The 23,571-nt window shown below is 47.9% G+C and overlaps 2 protein-coding genes across 8 annotated transcripts in view; one reads left to right on the forward strand and one right to left on the reverse strand.

Moving 5' to 3' along the window:
• Nucleotides 1-23,571, forward strand: part of LOC143372311 (uncharacterized) — a 130,429-nt gene that overhangs the window by 40,306 nt on the left and 66,552 nt on the right. The window lies entirely within an intron of this gene.
• Nucleotides 1-23,571, reverse strand: part of LOC143372312 (uncharacterized) — an 80,641-nt gene that overhangs the window by 23,711 nt on the left and 33,359 nt on the right. For 2 of the 7 annotated variants that reach the window (XM_076818366.1, XM_076818362.1), the window contains exons 1-2: nucleotides 19,456-20,184; nucleotides 5,105-5,178 (exon numbers count right to left, since the gene is read on the reverse strand). The exons of 2 other annotated variants lie outside the window; for them this stretch is intronic. The gene's annotated coding sequence lies outside the window, so the exon portion shown is untranslated. Of the gene's footprint in view, nucleotides 1-5,104; nucleotides 5,179-19,455; nucleotides 20,185-23,571 lie in introns of those variants that run through there. 3 more of the 7 variants (XM_076818367.1, XM_076818361.1, XM_076818364.1) reach the window with 2 other exon arrangements.

A 23,571-nucleotide genomic window follows, 5' to 3' on the forward strand; every position in this document is an offset into this window, starting at 1 on the left:
TAAGTCTTTGCCGGGAGGGAAGAGTATAAGAATTACTACTAAAGAAGAAAGAAGCCAAGGAACTGTCTTCTCGCAATCGAGCATGTGAATCGTCTTCGAAACCCTGAATCTAATCACATCTTCCCAAAGATCCCAGAAACAAACTAATACTATCCACCTAAACGCTGCTCCGCTCTTTCTTTCTCATTTAAAAAATAATCTCCTCAATCCGAAATGAATCAGACGCCTCAGAATGCAATCCCAGAATCGCAGCCAGGTGATTTCTCTTCGAGCACCGCGTTCCGCCGTGCCCGCGACTCGAAAATAAAAATCCGTCCCCATCGATGCGGCTGTAACAATCCGCGGGGACGGGGATTCATGAAATATCCATCCATTACAGCGTGACCCGGCGCGGTATCGATTCCGAAAGCGTAACAAAGCTCTCTGCCACCGTCGACGATACGTTCCACGTGAAGGATCATCCCCCGAAGACGCTTTAAAATACCCCGACTGCCCCGGAGCGTTCCACTTCCCCGCAGACTGCCGGTCGCTTTTCCGTCTGCAAATTACTTTTCGCCTCTATTCTCGCCCTTATCAGAAGTTCGTCCCCGGGAACGCCGCGGCGCTCGCTGGATACCGCCAAGGGAAACCCCTTTTCCTTGGATGGAGGGCGAGCCCAGGTCTGCTAGCCCCCGCGGGCGCGGCTTCCGATCGATCATCCCCGCCCACGTCCTTTTCCTTACGCTTTTCGCGATGGAAATCGCGGTCAGCCGGCTCTCGTCGTTCTCCAAAGGGGCCACCCCACCCTTCCCCTCCAACCCTTTTATTGGATACACCCGTCAAAGGGGTTTTTCGCGGAACCGCGTCGAAAACTGCCGCAACCCTTTCGCCTAGAACGCCTTTCAGGCGGCCGCTCGTTAAACCCGGGCTCCTTTTGTGCGGCCCGTGTCAACTACTTGACGCTGGCCCCCCTTTAACGCGGTAATTGAAATTACGCTCGATGGTCCTTTTTCCGCGGCCCGTTTCCCATTGTACCGCGGCCCACCCCGCCCGATGTTCGGCCGGTGGAAGCGGGTTTCCTTGCGCGGAAAAGTTCGGGGAAATCGCGCGAAGTTTCGGATCCCGTTGGTGCCTCGAATACGCTTCAAACACCGCTCGGCGTCGGGACTTTGATGTGGAAAGGAAGACCAAGTTTGCTTCGAGTATACTAGTTTTTTTCTTATGGCGGTGGAGCCTGCTGCGATTAGGCTTGGTTATGCGATTTCTCTTTGGCTGCAGTGGCGCGCTGGGAGACGGCGAGAAGATTCTTGTCGGGAACTTTGAAATGCAAGGACCCGCATAGCTCCGCCATTAATATAGACTGAGAATTACCCGCAGCAGTGCGATTCCTATTAAAATCCATGTAAAAAATTACCTCTTTCATGGCGCAGCTCTGCGGCAAGCGGATTCAGGGCGGTATACGCGCACTTGCCGCGTTCGAGGAACAGAAAGAGAATTATTATACGAAACTGGACCCCAGAGAAATAAGTGGAGGAGCCACGGTTGCCGGGTTTTAATTCGAAATAAAAAAATATTCGCGGAATTAATTCCAGACTGCGCTCACCGCCGGGTGGGGAGCAGAGGGGGGGAAATAAAACGTTTCCAAGACACGGACCCGATCGATACCTTCTTCTCATGCAACGGGACGCACCCCTGCATCGAGGAGGGGTGGCAGCCGGCTCTATGAACGCCAACTTTCGACCGCTTCCGTATTCCTTCCGATACCGATGCTCCCGTATCGAAATTTCCCATCCACGCGTCCCTGCTTAAAAGCTTCCGGGTGCCTGCGGCGTATCCACGTCGATACCGTGTACACTGACACATCCGGCGTCGTAAAAAAGAAAACGTTCAACCGTTTAGCGAATAGGGAATCCATTAACGGTGGAAGGGATCGCCGTCCCTTTCTCCAATTACTACCAATCATTCTACTTATACCCATCCAACAATTCGAATTGTAGGAGTAGCTTCGGTCCAAGGCAGGAAGTAACTGTGAAGAAATAAAAAATTGGTAGACGAACTCTGAAATTGGAAGAATAATGCGCGACGAGTGTTTCGCAAAGTGTTCCGTCTGCTGTCTGTCCAATAATTCCACGTACCACTTGCTCGACGATCGTGGCCAATTCTTCCCCTCGAGTGCGAGCTGTGCTCCGTCAGATTTGCTTCGTCAATAACAGCCCCGTTCTCGAGTAACCTATTTCAGACATCCAACCCGAGGAGGAGACTCGCCGCGGCGAAGTTTTAGTGAGAGAAACTGACGTAATAAACGAACGTCTTGCAGCTAGACCTGACGAAGTTCTTCCTCTTCGTTGCCATGTACCTTTCTAGATAATAACTATCGATTTAGGGGATCGATCTCTCCGTTGGAGAACACTCGATATCTAGGACGAAGCCTGCGCGGCCCTCCCCCCGGAACGTTACCAGGATAAGCTCACCTAGAGAGCAGCGGACGTGTTCTCGAGACCTGTTTACGTAAGTGTGAATAAGACGTGCCGCATTCTAACGGTGATCTATTTACGTCCCCTGCTCTACGAGATCCCGAACAGACCTAATTTTATATTCGGAGCAAAAACTCCGGCACCACTGCCAAGTGGAGCTCTAACAATCGACTCCTCCTCGGCTACCTCAGCTGCTTCGTGCGCTAACATCTAGTATCGTCCAGATTTCTCGGCTCCACGTCCAAGGGAAGGTTCTCTACCCTACGTTCGATGGAATTCTGTGTCTTTGACTACCGAGTCGAAGGTCTTTAACCGCGTTGAGAATTTCTCTCACGCAACACGATCGTCTTTTGAATTCTGATTCAGTGACATTCGTCTGTTTGCATCGTCACAGAAATCTGAATTATTATCCCGCCTGAATAAGTACGTTCAAGTGGGAAACAGAGAATTCAGTCTCGCACGCTCGAGACGAAGCAGAAATAGATGTCCATTGATGTTTGAACTAAAAAGTATCGCTATTCACTCGACAGCAGCCATTCAATTTGAAATGATTTGCTATTGAAAGCGCAGCCAAGAGCACAAAATAGGCAAAACTTTTGTCATCGGGCGTACGAAATCTCGTGCGGAAGTTGGGGACGGTCCTGTGCCGGCCGGAAACCACCGAAACACAGCGGAATCGTCGTTTCCTATGGTTTCCCATCGCGTTTTCGGCTTAAAGCTCCCCTTTGTAATTGGATCGTTGAAACAAAAGAACGGGGGTAAAGTTTGGGGATGGTGAGAGGATTAATGCTCCCCGCAAAGAGAGCTTTGGAAGCTCCGGTAGGAAGGGAAACGCGACAACGAGCCCTCCAAGGATTTCTGTTGACAGAGGAAGGAATAAGCTACGATTTCAGGCATCGATTAAATGGGAGTGACTGAAATAAAATATCAAGGATTCGTTCTCTGCATCCACAATACCATCGGTCGTTTCTCCCGTCACATTTTCTGTCACTCGTGTCGGTTCGTCCAGTTACAATAAATTAATTCAACTTATCGATAACGTTATCGTTAGCCAGCGCCTCTAATTGACAAGCTTCGGCCTCGGTTTGGCGTTTGGCAAAGTGCAATGGTTGTTACGCACCCGAATGCAATTATTTATCGACCCATGAAAATAGAATACTCGCGGTCGAGCTATATATAATCGTCGGCTGACAAATTCGAGCCAGAAACACGAATTCGATGCAGCCATTAATAATGACGAATGAGCTGGCCCTCCTTAGTCATCGTTCGGATACGAGTTAATATCAACAAACGTCGAAACGAAGCGGCAGGATTACGGAATCGGATTACCTAGCTAGCGTGCACTGTTCCAAGGAAAACGAACAAAATTATTCGTGTTGCAACAAGAATAAATAATTCTGTTCCGGGAGAAATCCTTAACGGGACAATGAATCAATCAAACATCGAATTGGAAGTGGGATAAAATTGGATAGGTACCTTCGATGACCTGCCGATCCTTTCGTTATCAGTAATTACTCTCCAGACATCAGAAGAAAACGTGGGAATCACGAAGAACTATCATTACCACGATGCGCCGCAAAATCTCTTGCAGGGTGGCTTGACAAATAGTCGTCGACGCAGATAACCATGTACAATCTGTCTATCCCACAGAAGTAATTACAATTTAAAGCGCCTAACCTTTAACATAACGCGTCCGAAGTGTTAACACTATTCCTACCGACACTTCACGTGTACCTATTCCTACCGCGACCGGTCAAATGACCTGTCTTTAGCGCAACTTATACTTTTTAATATAGAATGAAGATAATAGCCAATTTGACAATATAAAAATATAATTTCTTTTATTCAGAAGTATATCATGTACATACGTATATTTGAGGAAATTCGTGAAGTTTAAAGGCGATTCAATTACGACGCACAGAGGAAACTCTAATCGAAATTTTAAAAACGGTCATTTGACCGGTTGTGGTAGGAATAGTGTTAATTATCTTCGGCGAACTTAAAAAGAAACACCTTGTCGCGTGGAACTTTATGAGCGAGAAATAGGAAAACCCGTTGCGTTGCCGGTTTATTGGTCAGCAGGGAAGTTGCTTGGCCATCCAGCGCGCAAACACCCAACAACAAGCGCCATACGCGACGCCATAAAACGGTGGATTCGTCGCGCGAATTCTCCTGAACGTCGATTAGTCTCGGTGGCGAGGCATTTTCGCGACGCAATACGCTGTAAAATTTATCAGTCGGGATCTTAATCGCGATAGCGTCTCTCTGGCACGCCAAACGACCGCGGTAATAAATCGTTTCTTCCGCGTCCCTACACGCGGAGTCGTCTACTTTCGAAGACGGAGGGGCTGTGACGGACCTATATCACTTGCGCGCCAACCACTCGGCGGACGCATCAGAAAATCGAGAATTATCCACGAACTTTAGCCGAATGGGGTCGAAAAGAAGGCGCACTCCGACTTAAGTTAGCTACTTGAAAGCGTCGACGGATGGATTCGGTGATTCCTGGGAGTTTATGGATCGTATCTCAATGCTATAATACAGGGGACTGCTTTAATTGGAGTGCATTGGATAAAGCCACTTCACTAATTAAAAAATTGTACGAGAGATGCTGTTACATAGTGATTTCTATTGAATTCGTAAGAACTTACTCATAGGGGGAATCTCGTGGGGTTGCAGGTTTCGTTCTCGAAAAGTTTCCAAGGTAATTGTTAAAGTTCCTTACCTGCAACATAGAGAATGGAATAAAGGTGAGACATGCATGGTGAATAAAGAGAGACGGAGGTAGTTTAGCCCAGCCACACTAGGTAGTACCGCTTCAATAATATTCACAATTAACGAGACAGAACCTCTCGGCATCGCACACTGCAGTCACTTCGTAATTACTGTCGACTCGCTCCACTTACATTTGTGCCCGGACGGAATGTATTCAACAAGAAGGTATTGAACCAATAACTGAGCATGGTTCCCAGCGAAACGCTGACATTAACAGACACTGGGTGTAGGATCTATTCTCGTCGAGGTCGGCTAAGTTTAGAGAATTCGAGAACGTTTACCTAATACAGAGCTAAGCAGCGGCCGCGATATCGACGAAACACGAAATTTGGCCAGACATCCCGTAAGCCCCGAGCCTTTATTCGCCCGTAATTGCGGCACGATTCACTTGGCAGTGATTTCGTTCTGGCTGGTACTCAGCTCTTCACCCAAACACTACCGAACGGAATCTTTTCGATTATCGCCGCTTACATGGCGTTTGCTACCTATTAAACAGTAAACCAACCCCCTCCAGGTATCAAGCGTACGCAACACTTTCTTAAAACACTTGTTCGCTGCGCGCTTTCTCAAACTCCGTGGAGAAATGACGTACGCCCATAAACGAGGATATCAAACAGATAGCGGGTCATTCCTTTCTTGTGACGCAACGTTCGCGCTTCAAAAAAATATTGGAAAAAATTATCAACGTTGGGTAAGACTTTCGAGCGGCCGAGCTTCTCCATGGAGAACTTCTTTCTCCAGTCGGTTATCGCCGCGCGACGGATTTTTATCTAGCGCGACGCGAGATAACGAGGAACAGGACGGTGGAAGTGACTCGATGGGCATTCACGGCAGGTTTCCATTAATTAACGATCCGCTGTTGCGCGGCTGTCGTTAAGCTGATTCAAACGGCACGCTGGAACGATTCGTCAGGATGCACGAGGCTTGACCTTTCGCGTCCACGCTCGCAAAATGCTTCATAAGAATTATGGTCGGCAGTAAATTAACATGTCCAGGGGGAAAATAATTGCTTTCCGGGGGGCAGGCTGTTGCGTTACGCTGGTCGACGTTGAAAAGGATCGACTCTAAAGATTCACGAAGATGGACTTTTTAGCGAGAGAGATCGCGTCTGAGGGTCATCGGGGGCGAAATGTTTGAGCGAAGGGAGCATATGTTATATTCGTTGATAGCTGGTGGTTCAACGATCGCCTATCGATAGGAGGCTCTTGGGCCCTCGTTTGCTTTATATTGTTTGCCTTGGATGTGGAATTCCTCTGTGTTTCATAGGTGTTTGTCGATGCAGCGATGGGTCGACTGGCGTGGAAGCCTTAGCTGAGTTGTGGATTGAGTTTAGCGATTCCTCTCGGTTGCTTCTTTTCGTTTCGGGTTGAAATGGAAGTTTGGGATGTGGACCAAAGTTGGCCAAGTGGATAGCAGCTGTGTAGCAACTCCAAGTTAGCTGTGAGTCAAGTTACAGCAGATACAGCTTTGCAGAGTACTGTTTTGTACTATTTCGATTTAATTTATTTGAAGTCTGTGGGTCCTAATAGTGCGCGATAAGTGACAGGATTCTTTAGGATATCAGCTTTCGAAGACTATCTTTCACTATCCGAGCCCCTGGCCCAGAAGTTTATTATTTCATCTCACAACTGACAACATGGGCTGTTTTAATAAATACATTGAATATTGATAGCCGATGGTCCGATGTCTTCAAGGCAACAGGCCCCATTACACGAGCCTTTTCGCATGCAAATATCTCAATGAAATAATTACGCCTTAAATTTGCATGTAATTATTCGCGACAAATTATCAGCCGTGTAACGTGTCGGAGACAATTCGCCACATGCGTTTGCCATTCAGAGTTTCTAAAGAACTGTCCCTGAAGCGACGAGGCCATTCGCTGCCCCGTTTGCTCCCGAGCGAACGATTCCAAAAATTCTGAACGCAAAATTGTCGGAATTCTTCCTGCTCCCAAAAACTGTTTTCAAGCTAAACGGGTGTCAGCAGCTAAATACTTCGGTGCAACGCATGTGTCAAGAAAGAGTACGTAGGTGCATATTTCGTGGGTTTTCAAGCAAATAAGGATATAAATAAAAGTTGACGTTTACGAGTACGGCGGGAATAAAACAGGTTCGACAGGTAATGCATTCAGCAGATGCTAATGAAAGCAATGATAATTTCATCCTTCGGGTCATGGAAAAGTATCGGTGAATTAAAGTAACATCGAAACTAAATGTGGGAGAATCGTACTATCTGACAGTTGTACAGTGAAAAGCATTATAGGGGAAGAAGATCCAGGCTTATTACCCGAATTCCACGAAATTAGCGTGAAAAGTGTGCGCTCTATAACCTCGCAAGCATCCCGCGATAACGGGCGATGAACAGAGATGAAAGAAGTCGCGACAGATGTCAATTTCCACGATGACGCGGGTTCCACCGATAACGGCGCTAACAGGAGCAACAATTATTCCGTTCTCCAGTTTCTTCTTCCTCCCCTCTTGACGTTCCAATTAATTCCCACCCGCGAATCAATTAAAAGTAACGTTTTTATCCCCCGGACCTAACCCAGGCTCGTAATTCAACGCGATGTTCGGATAGTACTTGACGGACTTAATTCTCTCTAATAACATACAACGTTCGTCGAATTTCCTTCGTAATACGATCATGCTACCCCTCTTCGAGGAAATTGCAGTGCTAAAAAGGAGTCGCTGCCACGTTCTACAGGAAACAAGCCCCTGTATCTACTATTCAGATCAGATAGGAATGACCTCAAGCTGAAAAGATTAACAACACTGGAAACTTCTGAAATGATTTCTACACCTACATCCTCCAGTTCGTACGTCCATTAATCCCACTCCGATAACCAAGTCAATCTCCCGCAAATCACAAAAAGCTCCGAGGAGCAGCGTTACCGTGGCTATTCCGATCAGATAAGGATAACGAAAGAATCACGATTTCGACTTGAAGCGCGAGAGAGGGGGTGGGAATGTAGGGGGAGCGCGAGGGAAAGAGTGAAGTTTGAAGAAAGCAAAGAGAAACACGACGACGGGCATTCGCCAGCGCGAGATAACCCCTGCAGGTTAAAGGGTTGCGGTTCACGATCGATGCTATCACGAAATTGGGATCGTGGGCGCGCGATACCGTCTCTGATAACGTTCCAACGCCCCCACGCTCGCCCCACCCCCCCCCCACATGCCTCCCTCTTCCTCGTGGCGATATCAGTATCCGGCTGTCCTTGTCTGGCGCGGATCGCGGCTGCGTAATATCGCTCGACGACGTTAATCGCGATAGAGCCGTTATATATCGCGATAACCGCGGTGCGTGCACGCGCGTCAAGTGCCGCGATAAACTTCTGCTCGGACGGATAATTTCCTAAGCGTCCACCGCCAGGCCCTCTCTTTCTCTGCTCGCGGAGATTTTCACGGGTATTTTCCAACGAAACCGCGAACCTCGTAATTTTTCGGACACCCTTTGCAGATTTCTCAGAAACGGTACAGTGCACTTATCCGAATCATCTTTGTGTACACTTCGGACGTAGATCGTACATAGTGTTTCGGTCCCAAAGAAGGTGGACAGGGATTTTAAATTGAACACTACAAGCTTGCAAGGTTTGGAGCTGTTGGAGGGAAGTTTGATAAGGCGACGCCGTGTTTATCGAAGTAATTACACGATTTCGCGCTTCTCGTCGTTCGTTAAGAGCATTATCAGTCTACGGTTATTTATCTGCACGCGAGATCGTTGTAATCTTCTTGATAATTCTTCGTGATTACTCTGCACTTAAAAGTTCCGCCAGATAAGGGGAATGTGAATAGCTGGTTACGAAATTTGCGAGGCACAGCGTGAAACGTTACCATCTCGTCTGGGGGCATGCAGAACCGAGGCAGAGAATTTCGGCACGGGGCGAACGGTCGCCCGAACATGTTCTATTAGCGGCATTAAGTTTTGCATCGTTAGCGCGGTTGCACGAATATCCAGCACAAGTGGGATCCCGCGACACTCTAGCCGATAACGGGTCCCACGAAACTCCCGATCGATTTATCAGCGGCCTGGCTCGCCGTGTTTCCTGAGAACCGTCGATAACGCTCGCCACGTTAATATCCGCGCGTTTCGCTTTTTACGGTCGCTTTTTAATCCCGACGCCCGGCCGTAATTCGCCTGCGCTCGGCCAGCTGCGAAATCGCCAGCGCAACTGGACGAAAACGACGGTTATCGGGCGAGCAAGCGAAGTGGGGAGAAGGGAACGATCGATGATCGTGACGTGTCGCGTATGAACCAACCTTTCCAACGAAAGTCACTGCCATCGGATGGAATTCGAGTAGATTTTAAGGTATTCGCACCCACGTGTCACTGCAGTGGCGAAATTTCTTCATTCCTGGATTAGGCCCGACGAGAGCGCTGTAATCCTTGACTTGTTCCACTTACAGTGGCTCCTTTGGTCGCGCTGGACCACTGCTTTCGCTTATCAAAATTCGTGCATGGAGTTTTGTTATAAACCGAGAGCAAGCTAGCAGGGTTTTCGATGCAGGAATATTTAACTACCGTCGAGGGGAAGTGTTTTGATAATCAGCTTTTAGTGGGTGTTTCTAGCGTTTGCCTGTCAACGATCATGGTAGAGTTTAAGTTATCTGCGGATTTTTATCGAACGCGAGATTTGACAAGCCCCCGGAGCACGAGCTCCTAGAATAATCTTCGGCCATTAAATTCGATCATCGATAGAAATCGTGCTACATCCGCGTTGCGCGTAGGTCTGTAATTACTGAAACTCTTGCAGCGGCCTTCTTTGTGTGTCGACTTAGGCCGCGGCGAGGCCGGGGCAGGGAAAGGCTTCGTTTTATACCCGACAGCGAAGCACCTGGCCTGGCTATAGGCCGATAATGCTTATGCACGGCTTGCTTCGACCACTTTGAACTTGGAGGGTCGTGTGAATCGTATGGAAAACAGGGTAGTAGGTCGCTGGAGTCGCTGCTACGGTTACACGTTTCGCGGCACCACGCTCGCGTATTCTTTACCGAGAATTTCCCTCCGCTTTATCCGCTGATCCACTTTTACTTTTACGCGACGTCGGATCGATCGTGGGACACTTTGATGGCGGCACATTTAAAGCACTGTACATTTGTTTACCTCGTCAATTAAAATGAAATGGACATCATGAACTGGGAAGTTACAATGGAATAATTATAATTGCAGATTAATATTCGAAACGCCAGTAAGATAATTGTTGGAGTTAGCGCGATTGCCTTGGTGCACGGAAGTCTGTATCAATCGAAACGTAACTAGATTAAAAAAAATGGCCATCGGTAGGGTTAATTTCTGGCTCCCTGACTCTCACGTTCGAGGTTGCTCTTCGAACATGAAAATGGGAACAAAGGCGGCCGTGTCGCGTAACCTTAACGAAACGTTTCACCGTGGAAAAGAATAGTGGCCCGTGTGTTCGCACGAAGCATCGCGAAAGTCTCGTAATTTCGATGGCGCGAGCACGCGGCCAAGCGGAGCGATAAAACAAGGCGAAATTGCCAAAGCAAACACTGCTCGTCGACACGTGGACGCGTGCGCGCACGTACACACGCGCGCTTATTCAGGCGAGGGTTAAAATTACGCTCAACTACAGGGCAACTCGAGATTCGTTTGGCAACCCTGTCATTTTCTGGAGAGCCCTTAACGAGCCCCGGTCCCTCTGCCTTCCTCTTCATCGTGCTACCCTCGAAAAATGCAACCCCTCTTGACTCTGGACGCGAGGCTCAAGGTGAAATAAAAGCTGTTACACCCGGTAACGAGCTCGGAACAAGCAATAACGTCTCATGGAAATTTATTACGGGTAAACAGCGGCGCGCATTCTTGGAGCCCCGTCGCTCATTCCCTCGCGATCGTGTTATACAATACGTCTAAAACAATTACAATTACGTTCGTTTTTTGCCGCCGACAGAAGGAGATAGCAACCTTGTAATCGTTTTGCATTGAATACTCGCGCGATATGTCTATTCGTTCCTTCACTTTCCTGTTACAGGCTTTTGAACCCTTACCTAGACAACCTAGCTTCGACTTAATGTTAATCAAGAATTTATCAGCTCACAACTCACAAAGACATTTAACTTAATTCTTATTGGGAATTAAGTATCGAAGGTTCAAGCTTTTAAGTTAAATGCTCCTGTGACTAATTACACAAAAATGACAAGTGGTATCAGCTGAAGCCTGCTCTACCAATCAAAGATCACAGTGATCTCGAGAGAAGTGAAGTGCAGCATTAAATAATAAGTGTGTTCCTTTGATGGGCCATTACATAAAGTGCTGAAGCGCCGTTAAGATCGATTACACGTGGGAATTAATTTTCTGCGCGTAAATCCGGGAACGGGCGGGCGAGACTGGGAGGCTCGTAAAATATGGGACACACGAAATCGATCGGCGAAGATGAGCTCAGGTGATTTTTGCCAACAATACGTACACGGCCTATAAAACCACACACAACAGATACCCCTCCCGACCGTGCTTGGCTTCGTTATATTGGATTCTGCGAATCAATAAACCTCGCTTGCGTCACGACTACGGCGATCCTAATGCAACGCGGTTGCAACGCGCGCTTGAACGCTTCGGCACACAAAACGCCACTGTCCCGTGGTTCTGGTGGCTGGTTTTTATGCTGCAGAACAGATGGGACTTTTCATCGTGGAAACTGAAGATCCCATCGCTTTGTCTTGGAGACTCCTTTCTGAGCATTTTATGTACATTCGATCGGGATGATACTGTTGGATGAAATACTTAATAAAGTATGGAAAGTAAAGTACTTGAAGCGACGCTGTCACTAGAGAATCCTACTTTGATTGATGGCTGCCAATACAAGCTTCGCCGATCATTTGATTGTAAGGATTAACCCTCGGAAGACGAATGTTGGATATAGTCGCGTAAGACGAATGCAGGGTCAGTTTGACCCAGCAACATTTCTATGGTAAACGGGTTTCGCAAAAAAATTGAATATAAAATTAATTAATCCCACATAAATAGGTAATAAAAGAATGCATAAAAAAAATATTCACGTACATTTGATACATAAAATAGGCGTATCTCTTGTATGATTTTTACAAATAACGTTACTGCGATTTAGGCATCTTATACTATATTTTGCCATTGCCGTCACAAATGTAACATCGTGATCGACTTTGTCAGAGTTGGATCAAAATGACCCTGCATTCGTTGTACGGAGGTTAAATGTCCTCTAGTTGCGCAAGGAAATTAAGTGTAAATGGGATGGAACATAAGAATTCTAAGATCGCAATGCTTCGACAGACTGTGGACAGCATTTAAGTCGCAGACTCCGAATCAAATGAAAGGAGAGCGTATCAAGCAATCCTGAGGGTCAGAGATGACGAATACCAAGAGGGGATCACTGCTGCCAAATGTCACTGGTTTCGCCATTAACCCGGCTCTGCGACGAATATTAACTCGATGAAGAAATCAATACACGAAATTGCCAATGTGCAACCAATCCACTTGCGGTCGCCGATCGCCATCAGATGCCACCCTTCGAAAGAACACCGTCTCAGTTTCAACCTATCCGACTAAAATGTAAAACTTAAAACAGAAAACACTCCAATTATCCCCAAAACAACGTACCACATCATATTTCCACATTTCCCACTCACTGCATTTCGCCTTCCCCTCCCTTGTGACGCACACTGACTTCTGCAGCACACCGCACACACACACCACCGCTAATTCGCTGAAAATGTATCGTGACTTTGCAACGAGCGCATCGTACGATCGGCACGAACAATGCTGGTGTGTGTAGAGCGAGTTTCAGGCTCGACTTTCAGCGTTATTCTTGGCCCAGCCTCGGGCAATTGTGAAATTGATGGATCGCGCTGTCACGTGCAAAGTAATCCCTGCACGTCCACGAACCACGGCCAACCGCCGATCGGTTCTGCATCGAGAGAGCAAGACGCGCCCCGCGTGCCCGTGGAAACGAGCGACGCGGAATAAATTCGCGAAGGGCTCGGCGAATTAATCAACGCGAGGCTCGCGGTCGGGTCAGCGCGACAGCGCCACGGGCCACGAAAGCTCGGAGCTTCCCGGAACGCGATAACGCCGCCCTCTGTTTCACTGTTTTCTTGTCGAGCCACCGTTTGTTACTCTTTGTTCGGTTTCAACAAACATCCAGCGAGTTTTCGGGCGCGCTCGCTGGGTTTAATTAACACGCGCGCAAGCTCGCGACAAAAGGCGCGCGTTATCGCACCGACAAGATATTTACTCCCCTACCGGGGGGGATTTCAATCTTGGGCACCGTGTGTGCCACGTGAAAATGAAATTATGCGATATTAGGTTTCGAGGAGCTTCCTCTGTGCAGTGTGCAACTCAGGGGGGTGGTTTTGGGGGATACTGGGGGAAAATATATCTGGGGGGTAGAAACACAGGCGAGGTATAGAACAGACCGAACATCCGATGCATTTTTCTGTCTCACGCTTGAGGAAGACTTTACAGAACTAGATTTTACTGTCCGAATCTTTACCTTGTTAAAGAAATTAATTGCAGAAATATTATACGAAGTTTCTAATGCACTGTTTAAACACTCTGGTAAAGTAATAATAATTACTCTATTATTTTCTGGATCCTATTTGCCTCGAGAATTGGCTTACTGTCAGACAGAAATTTACAGTGAAATCTAGTTCTTTAAAGTCTTGCACAAAGTTACTGTGAAGTTTTTTACACATTCGAATAAGGATATGATAATTACTCGTACCCTTCTAGACCTTATACATTCTTTCTTCTGGCAAGAGGAATTAATTAAAATGCCATACATCATCGTCTATAGAAAGCAAGTCTTCATTTACACGAAGTCCAACTAAAAACTATTTATACATTGTAATTACCACTTTGCAATACGCATAGGCATTAACATTTATCGAACGTTTAAACATTGAGAACAAAACAGAATTCATTTGGCATAGGAAATCATTTCAAAGTCCATGCCCCAATGTTTCTAATTACTTTATATCTGAGTTTTATCGATTGTAGTTGGCAATTATTTATTCTTGGCGATTAGCGTGAATAATGTTAACATAATTTTTCATAGTAATAGCCACTGCCATTAATATTTTAGCGGAAATATTCATTTCTGTCGAATGATTCACTGGATTTCGCAATTGCAGTTAACCGTTGACTTTGTTTTGATCGTGAATCTTGTACCATTCGTAGCTCCACTGTAGCTCCGAGTCCTTACCGATCCTCAGTCTTCGTCGGTCCTCCGGGACTGGAGGACCTCCGGGAACCCGGAACTGGCTCCCTGGCCACCTGATCAGAGGTAGCTTATTCGGTTGGTGCCAAACAAAATTTGGGGTTCGTTGCAAGCTAAGTATTCAAAAAAAAATTTATCTGCAGGGGTTCAAATTCATTGTTCTTCATTCGGAATCATTTCATCGGTGATTTTTGCTTGGTCAGTTCTGTTTCAAGCTTTTCTTCGATGGTTTTTGCAGGATTTGTTCTATTACAAGCATTTCTTTGATGGTTTTTACACGATTTATTCTAATTCAAGCATTTCTTCGATGATCTTTGCATGATTTGTTCTAGCGTGCTCCTGACGGGTCGCTCGGAGCAACAGGAATCGCCTCGCGGGCGCCGAACGCTTTTCCCTTTCGACTCGGACATTAGGCTGGTAGGAACTGCGCCATCGAATACTCCTTGCATGCTTACTTCTCGTCTTTCATTCTTTCCTGAATTTCTTTTAATCGAGTGATTGCTTGGCGGTTCCCTAGATTCTATATATAAACCGAAGAGATCGATGGAACTTTGTTTCCATCTATCTCTTTGGTTTAGTAGACTAAGGTTTTCATGTAAAGGGAGATGGACGGAATGAAAATTCCATCGATCAGCAACCTCCTCATGAGACCTGGTAATCGATGAGAACCGAGCCGATGGCTGCGATTGTTAAATATTTTAGTTAGATATAAGAATTCTTGGAACTTGGAATACTTCGATAGAATGTAAGAATAAATGTAACTTGAAATGTTTGAATACGTATAAATACGGGTATGCATAACCCAGAATACAATTATTGTAGTACGATAAGTGGAACTTGAGATATTTCAGTAAGGTACTGGAACAGATGGGACTTCGAAAATTTTCTGAGTTCTATCTGCTCCGTCATCTTACTGAGATATTCCAAGTTCCAATTCCTTAGTGAGGCATTCCAAGTTACATCTATCGAGAAGGACCAGCATCCCACAAACCCTATTCTATACCTCGTCTGCGGTAGAGAGTTCTACAGAGAATACTCCAGCTCACTGTTTTTATTCTTTCCCCCGGGATTAACTTGTATTACCTCTGTGATTCGAGTATCTACTTTTCAATGCGACGATGCGTCAGCCAGGAACTACGAATATTCGCACTCGTGCATGCAGAATTGTAAATAGATTTTGTCGTAGCATCGATTGAAGGTTCCAGGCGAGGAAAACCCTCTTCAAGATTTGACAGGCCGTATATTATGCCTCGTTGTCGAAGCACGGAAGCGAGCGTGGAACGAAACCACGCGGGGAATGGAGAAGAAGAATTGGAGGCGATGAAAATTCGACTTCCCTTTTTCCACTCTCTTGAATTGCATGTCTACACGCGTTCCTCGTTGACCTCGTGAACGCCAAGTGTGCCAGGAGAATTTATTTCGGCCACGGGGAGAGAATGAATTGCGGCATCAATGGGAATCCATCATGTTCCTTCGTGTTTTCAGCTTTCTTCGCCGTTCCTTCCGTTTCCTTTGCACGTGTGCGCGTACGATGAAAATGAGCTCCTTCAGATCTATTTGCACCTTGGTAATGACTATTCAAACTCCTAAGGCGATTTGACCGTAAAAAGTACATAAATTCTGGCGTAAGAAAAGTTATATCTTATGCAAAGCACCGTGATTCTCGAATCTGCTGTCGTAAATCTACGTTGAGTAGAAAAAGCACCGAGCGAAGGACAAATGCGTTTAATGAAATGGTTTTCTGTCGAGCTGTCGAACGGAGTCGTGTCGATTATTAATGCACACGATCGACAAAAAGTTAGCGAAACCAACTGTTTCGGTGCACGGTGCAACGATGCAAATTTCGATAATGTCGTTTTCCATTACCAAAGTAATGGGATCGATTAGCGTGCAATCGGGTAATAAATTCTTCTGTTCGATTTAATTGGAACACACTGGGCAATAGGAGGAGCGATATTTTTAATTTCTATAGCTTCTCGTCTCTCTCTATTGCCGCATCGCTTTGTTCTCGGATGGAAACCTGTTATCATAACGGGAGGCAATTACTTTCTCTCTATTTCACGGTTCTGCGTTTTAATCCGTTTTTTGCTATATCCACCTTTCACGAAGATAAACGTTATGATAATGGGGGAAAAAATAGCGTCTCCACTGTTTGCTCGCGAGAAAAATTCCCCAACTCGCTTTCAATACCGCTATTTCCTCTTTAAGCTCGTACAGTCTCTCAAAACTAGTATCCAACAAACCAAATTCCTAAATTCTCAAATTCCCGGGCATCTAACTTCCTAATGTTCCAAGTCTCGCGTTTGAGAATTTCAAATCTGTAAATCTTCAAGTTTCTAATTCTAATTATCAAGTATTATATAATACTTCGGAACAAAATTGATATTCCTACTCTGCCAAGTGTCCACTTGAATTCTATTTCCTTTCAATATCCCTTCGTTCAACCCTCCAAACACCTTCTAAAATCTTCCAAAGCGAAACCTCCCAGCATCTCTACATCCACACCAAAAGTTTTACTGGAAAATTCTTGTCTTCGCTCTTCGAGTGCCTCGGCACAAAAGTTTCTCGGCTCACGGTTACCCCTTTCAAAGCTAATCTCCGCGGCAAAACACCCTCGCCTCGAATCACAATCCCCATTAATCGCTTTTCCGTCGCATTGTGCCGGAGCGATCGTGGAAAGGGTTCGCGGTGCAAACGAATCGTCGCGCGATAATTAGCAGAGGACACTAATTACGAGCTGCATGCTCCAGCACGATTGATTTTATACTCGACTACACCCCTCGCCCCTCTGCACACCGAGTTCCCATGCTTCCGCAACCCCGTTCCCTCTCTGGCTCCTTTTTTCTTTGGCGACTACGTTAAATCTCGCCTCCTCGACGCTGAGAAACGTCGAGGATGGAATTTATCGCCCTGGAACGAATTCTCCGTGCCTTCAATAGCGGCATATTAATTTTCGGTGGAGGATGGCGGCCAGACGGGGGAGAAACGACTGCCTCGTTAATTACTACACGATTTTTCGAACCTCCCCGCGGGTCGATTCGATTCAACGTTAAGGGTTAAGCGCATAACTCTGTCAATTCGTAAAATGTTATCATTTACCAGTAAACTAAACATCCACGTCCAACACAAAACACTTCCCCTTTGAAAATGTTCAAGTATCCTTCTTCCTTCCCAACAATTTCTTCCCGAAGCCTCCCCTACGAAACTTTTTATCTCGCGAAACATTCCGACTCCGAAGGTGAATCGTCGAAATCAGTGGACGAGACGAGGGTGGTTTGGACGGTGGGTCGCGTGTTTGCGCGGGCCTCGAGAAGCTTTATTTGCCGACGCAGATTTTCCAATTAAACCGTGATTAATCCGCGCGACGAATGCTTAGGGCCAAATGTTTACGACACAGGTTGGGACGGGGGGAATAAGTTGCTGGTACACAGCGTCGAAAATCGATATAGAGCAGAGGTTTGGAGGGGGAGCGGGCTGCAGAGGAATCGACGATAATCCGATTTCGATGGACGGCACGAGTTGGATAATTCGTTTGCCCCGTGCCACTCAATGATGGAGGAGAAGGACGAACGAACGCTGTCCTTCTCGCCATCGCCGATGGGACTATTGAATTCCGTTTTCCTTGACTCGCGTGACTCGAATCGCGAGAAAATCGAGACGGGCGCAAGGGAGGAGGTTCACCGGCAACGATATTTTATCGTCGGGGACAATTTCACGCTTCCGCGAGACGACACGGGAGCGCCCGTTGATAAAACTATTTACATCGAGCTATTTATAAATTGCGCAGCTACGTTTTTTAATGAGCACGCGCGAAGACTAATCAGCCGAGAGTACGGATTAATTGGAGGCTACGGTCGCTCGAAATTCGCTCGACACGATTCGAGCACAGCGCTACTGCGCTGCCCAACAGTGCGAAATTATTCTGCATTTTGTGCACGCCGAGCTGATCGAGCAATTCTCGACGCACGAGCGAGCTAACATCGAATTTGCCAAGAATAGAATGTCTATTGTTCTACCTCCCTACATAGTCCGTCCTATTGATTTTTTTGTAAATTCGTAGCGGAGGCGCGGGTGACGAATGGAAATCGCCGTTTCCGCGGAAGGAAAAGCTCGCCCCAGACGATGCTGCGACCTCAACGTAATTTGTCGTAATAGACATGTTTATTTGATGTAACAGGGAGCAGTGTGAGTCAGCGCGATCGCTCTAGATCTCTCGTGGGGGCGACCTTGGAGGAAAAAACGAGACGCCACGCATCGGGAATGAGCGTAATTTCTAGATCGTGATTAATCCCACCGCGGTTCGTTTACAGATTCCAACAGGCCTGGGCATTCCGATGCACGCACGGGTCACCGATGCTCCACCATTTCGCCACAGCGACGACTCGATTCGAGTATCGGCGGCCACGATCGATAATCGCGCGTGTAAATATACCGCGATGCTCCGTTTTCCGCCAGCGTGTCGCACCGTAAACATTCCACGACGGGAAATAGATCTCCTCGTAATTATAAACTGCAGTTCTCTGTCGAAAACTTCACCGAAACGAGCATATATAAATAAATAAGTAAATATAGTATAAAGGCATTTGACATAAATAGAAGAAGCAATATTTCATTGTCAATTGCTGTGCACGCGCTGCACCGAGAGAAAGATTTCAAGGGAACTTTCCGATTCAGAGATCGAGGTACCAAGAAGGATTGGTGACATTGACTAGCCTAAATTGTTCGCAAACATGTCTATCCTCGTCGAACGGTTAACGAGCCCTGGAATCCCTTCGATTCGACGTACAGAACTGTCCTGTCCCACTGCTCCGTTATTGCGCCGCGACCGCGGACCACGTCAAGTAGTCTAAGTCCAGTGGCTGGTCAGACGCGGCGACCGCGTGACACGTTGCAGAAATTCGTATCGTGGCGGTGTCGCATAAATTAGCGATGCGCACAATGGTAGGCGACATAAACCGGGCTAGATACCAGCGCTGGCAGAAGCATTCAGACCGACCTCGAGCCTGCCAGAGGCTCAGTACTCACGTGTCTCTGTGCGCGCCGTGCCAGCGAGCACTATTCTCGTCCCTCCAGTCGCGCACGAAAGCACGAGGTGACGTCAGTCGGAAGATCACTGGCTCCGTAACACCCTCGGAATATCCTTGTCTGGTCACATCCACCGCGTTTTCTATCCTGCCGCGAGCTGCCGATGCGCCACCAGAATTTCCTGTCGCACTATCTCTATCTCCCCTTATCGAAGCTCCTCCGCCCGGTCAGGATGGGAACGTAGGAACAAGCCTTCACTCGCGCAAGGGGATATCCTCTCACCGCTGATCGTCGCGACTCGCTCGCGTGGTTTACGTATAAAAGTAAAAAAAGAAACGAATAAAGAAATACAGCGGGGGATGGTGAGAAAAGGAACGCGACGGGGTAGCAGCCGGATCAGTTCGGATCGCTGCTACTCTTCCTCTTGCTGTGCCCGCGACTGTCGGTGTCGGGCGACGCTCGCGGTGTGTCGTGTCGATTCTCGAACGGAGCACTACGCACGAAAGAAAACTCGTCCTTTGCGCGCGCGCACCCGTTACGGCCACACACGTAACGCGTATACCGAGGTATCTGTATGCGTCCGTGTGCGCGTTTATTGTGTGCACATGTGTCACACGCGTGCTCCCGTGTGCGAGGCGTTTTCGGCCGACGTGGTTATTACTGTTCGCGCGAGTACACACCACCAGTCACTCGCGAGTGCCGCTGCGAGACTGAAGCGCGGGGAAACATGTGCGGCCTCTTACATACCGCGGCAGGAGCGGGGGAACAGCATAGAGGGAGCGTAAGGGAAGTCAATGGTGGGGAAGTATCCCACTCCGTCCAGCTCGGTGGGGATAACTGGCAAGGACGCGAGACCTAGACGTGCCACTTCCCCTTTTACCCCACCCCTCGCGAGCCGTGCTTTCGGCCGTGCTGTCACGCTGATAAGGGATGATATCGTCGGCCCACTTGTCTCCCGTGAAATCTCGATTTATTGACCGAATCCAGGCCGCGTTGCTCCATTTCGGAGCCGCGTTCTTAAATTGCCCGGTGCATCGAGCTATAGCGGAAGACTGCGGACGTCTTCTTTAGTGATTCCTGGTGACACCCTATTTGACGATGGGAATGGTAGTTTGAGGGTTAAAAGTGTGGAAGACGAGAGGTGCAAATTGCCAGAGTAGTTTCAAGTGGATTCGTACGGCACTGGTCAGACAACGAAACGGAGCACCGCGGTGTCTAGGCGTCGTTTAATCGCGACTCGATCGAGTAACCTTGATTTACTTGCGCGTAGCTCGAACGGGGCATTGGAACGCGCAGGAAGCACGTTATCAAAAGACGATCGCGACAAATCGCCAGGGGAGATTCGTATCGCGACTTCCGCGATGAGGTAAGACCGACGAGATGCAACCGTGATTGTAAGCCGTCCACCGTGCTTCTGGTAAGATATTCATGTTTCTTTCCATAACCGAGTGTAAAACGCACGTGTGCTAACAAAGGACGAGAAGGAATCGTAGATCTTAAACGAATCGAGTTACTCCGCGGCAATCCACGAAGGGAAACAGGGTGAATCCATGTTCCTCTCGCTTTCCTTCGGAGACAACTGCAGGCATTCGCGCTGGGTCATTAAATGAAATTTCTCAAGGGACTCGTTTCCCATCCGTGACCTTCTGACCCTCTTCCACCCCGAATCCAGCAGGGTGCGCTTCCAAACTTTACCCACCTATTTCGGTACTACCTCGCGACCCAAAAATACACCGAGGAAGAGATATCCCCGACCGCGAGCGGTAAAGTCGGATTTTCATCCCCGTCAACGCGCTCCAACCCTCGGGCACCCACTCGGTGTTTTCCTCTGCGGACTATTTATATCGGGAGCACGCGTGTGCCTTTTTAGCATCCCCCGTATTTGTCACGTGTCACGCGTACGGTGGCCAACGATGGGAAGAGCACGCACGAGCGCGCGTTTCTGGGGCGGCTGCCGGACTCGCGCGCGTGGAAAGTTCAGCAGGAAGGAAACGTCAGCGAGCCCTTTATCCCTCCTTCGCCCCTCGCTCTTCCTTTCGCGCGTGCCTCTCAAAGGTGGCACGGAAAGCGGCGCGAGCACGTTAAATAAAGGCCGGAGCACATTGCACTCTGCTCCTTCTCCGACTCCGTTCTTCACGGCGCTTCTAACGACTCGCCTTGGCCATCGCGGCGTTATCTGCGGTCTCTGGCATCTTATAGACCCGTTTCTTACCCTCGAGTTTGCCGCCCCCTCGTTGCAAGCCCTCGTCCTCACCATCGGCCCGGCTTCTTCCCGCTCGGTACTCGCTTCCATTCCACCACTTCCCTTTCTTTCCACCGCGCTCCATTGAATTCGGTTTTAGTTTCTTCTCGACGCTATCGATCGCCCCGTGTCCCGTTTGTTCTACCCTCTTATCGCGCTGCCCTTTCTTATCAATTCCTCCTGCCCCACGAACTGCTCCTTTCGCCTCCGCCGCGATCCCTTTACGCCCTCGTTTGCGCGTCACCCGCTTTTTATGCCGCCCACCCTGGTCGCTGTTGACTTTCCTTTTAACTGTGTTTACGAGCCCTATCTCCCGTTTCCTTCGTTTCATTCCCCTCCGCAACTTTCGTTTCTCGTTTCTGGCCACTTGACGGTATCGCGTCTTCCCTTCTCTACGCGCAGTTGTAGGCCACTTGCGAGGGGTGGTCGCCGCTCCGACGCGATTATTGTGGACGAAGCGGTGCGTAAAGCGGCGAGTAACGGCACGCTTAAGCGCAGCAGCTGATTTGTGTCGCTAGCGAACACTATCGACAGTTGGCTCGATGCAAAAATGCCCATTAAAAAAAAAGGAGCAAACAAAAAGCAAGCGCGCGCTCGTTAATATCGCGATGTGACTCACGGCCAGTTTATCCTCAGCCATCGCGATAATTATTTCATTTCTTAATTACTGGATCGGTTTCCGCGCGATCGTGTGGAATTAATTGCTCGACGTGCTCAAGGTGATAATAATCACTGCGACGTTGTTCTCCCGCCTTTCACAGGCTTCAATTCTTGCATAAAATAGGAAGCTGACTTTTTCGATGCCGTAAGCACACGTTCATGGGCACGTTGCAACGATACACGCCGATGAATATGATTGTTGAAAATGCTACTTAGTGCACGCATGACTCTCGGCGTAAGACCGTACATATAAATACATTTTCGCGTATAAAAAAAAATTCAATAAATATATTAATCTTTTATAAAACAACAAACGTTTTTTCTACAAAATAAAAAAACAAACAATAATATACCTAGATTAAAACTCTAGTTCTTTCAATATTAACGATTAACCAACGATTCGTCCATCTACTGGCCTGCTTACCCTGCACGAGTGTCCACTCAGATTCTAATTCCGATTGATTCGATAATCTTCCCGGCAGAACCCAGCAGGCTAAACCGATACCAGAATAAACAGCTCTAATCGAGCATCCCCCTCGATCCAACGAAAACGCTACGACGGCGAAGGAAGCTTCCCCCGATACTCGAACTGGCAACCCGGGACAGCTAATCTTCCACGACTCGCGAAGCGTCGGGAAGTCACACGCCCGTCAGAAAGCGGCCTGCTTAGAGCGGCGTGTCCCTCGCCGCGGGCTGGCTTCCGGCACGCTGCCGTCGATAACGACGACTTTCGAACTATCCTCGTTAATTCGCGACTGAAACGCGGTGTCGCCGTTTCCTGCTCGCGACTCGTATTATCGGATTATTGCATTCGCAGGCGGTACGTAAAAGTTCATACCGGTAATCCTTGGCATACTTAGCCGGACTCTCGTGTGCAGAGTCGCCGAGGTACGTGCTCGCTCTTAATCTCGGTCGAAAAACCTGCTCGAACAATATGCACGGCACGTACACACGTGTACTCGTCGCAGCCAAGCTGCATGCTCCCGCTCTATGTGCTCGCGCGTACGTGTGCACGTAAAAGTTGCACGCTTATACACACCTCCCCCGCCCCGTGGGCCCCGAGTACATTCTTATTCCAGTGCTTCTCTCACGTTCCTGCTTCCTGCGCCAGAAAAATTGGCTAACCCGTTTACTGATGCAACAAAGAAAAGGAAAACTGAGCGAGAGCCCGAGGAAGCGCGCCCTGGAGGCCGCGGAGGAACCGGAAGCCAGGC

The sequence above is a fragment of the Andrena cerasifolii genome, chromosome 8, assembly GCF_050908995.1.
Source record: "Andrena cerasifolii isolate SP2316 chromosome 8, iyAndCera1_principal, whole genome shotgun sequence".
Taxonomy (NCBI): Eukaryota; Metazoa; Arthropoda; class Insecta; order Hymenoptera; family Andrenidae; genus Andrena; species Andrena cerasifolii.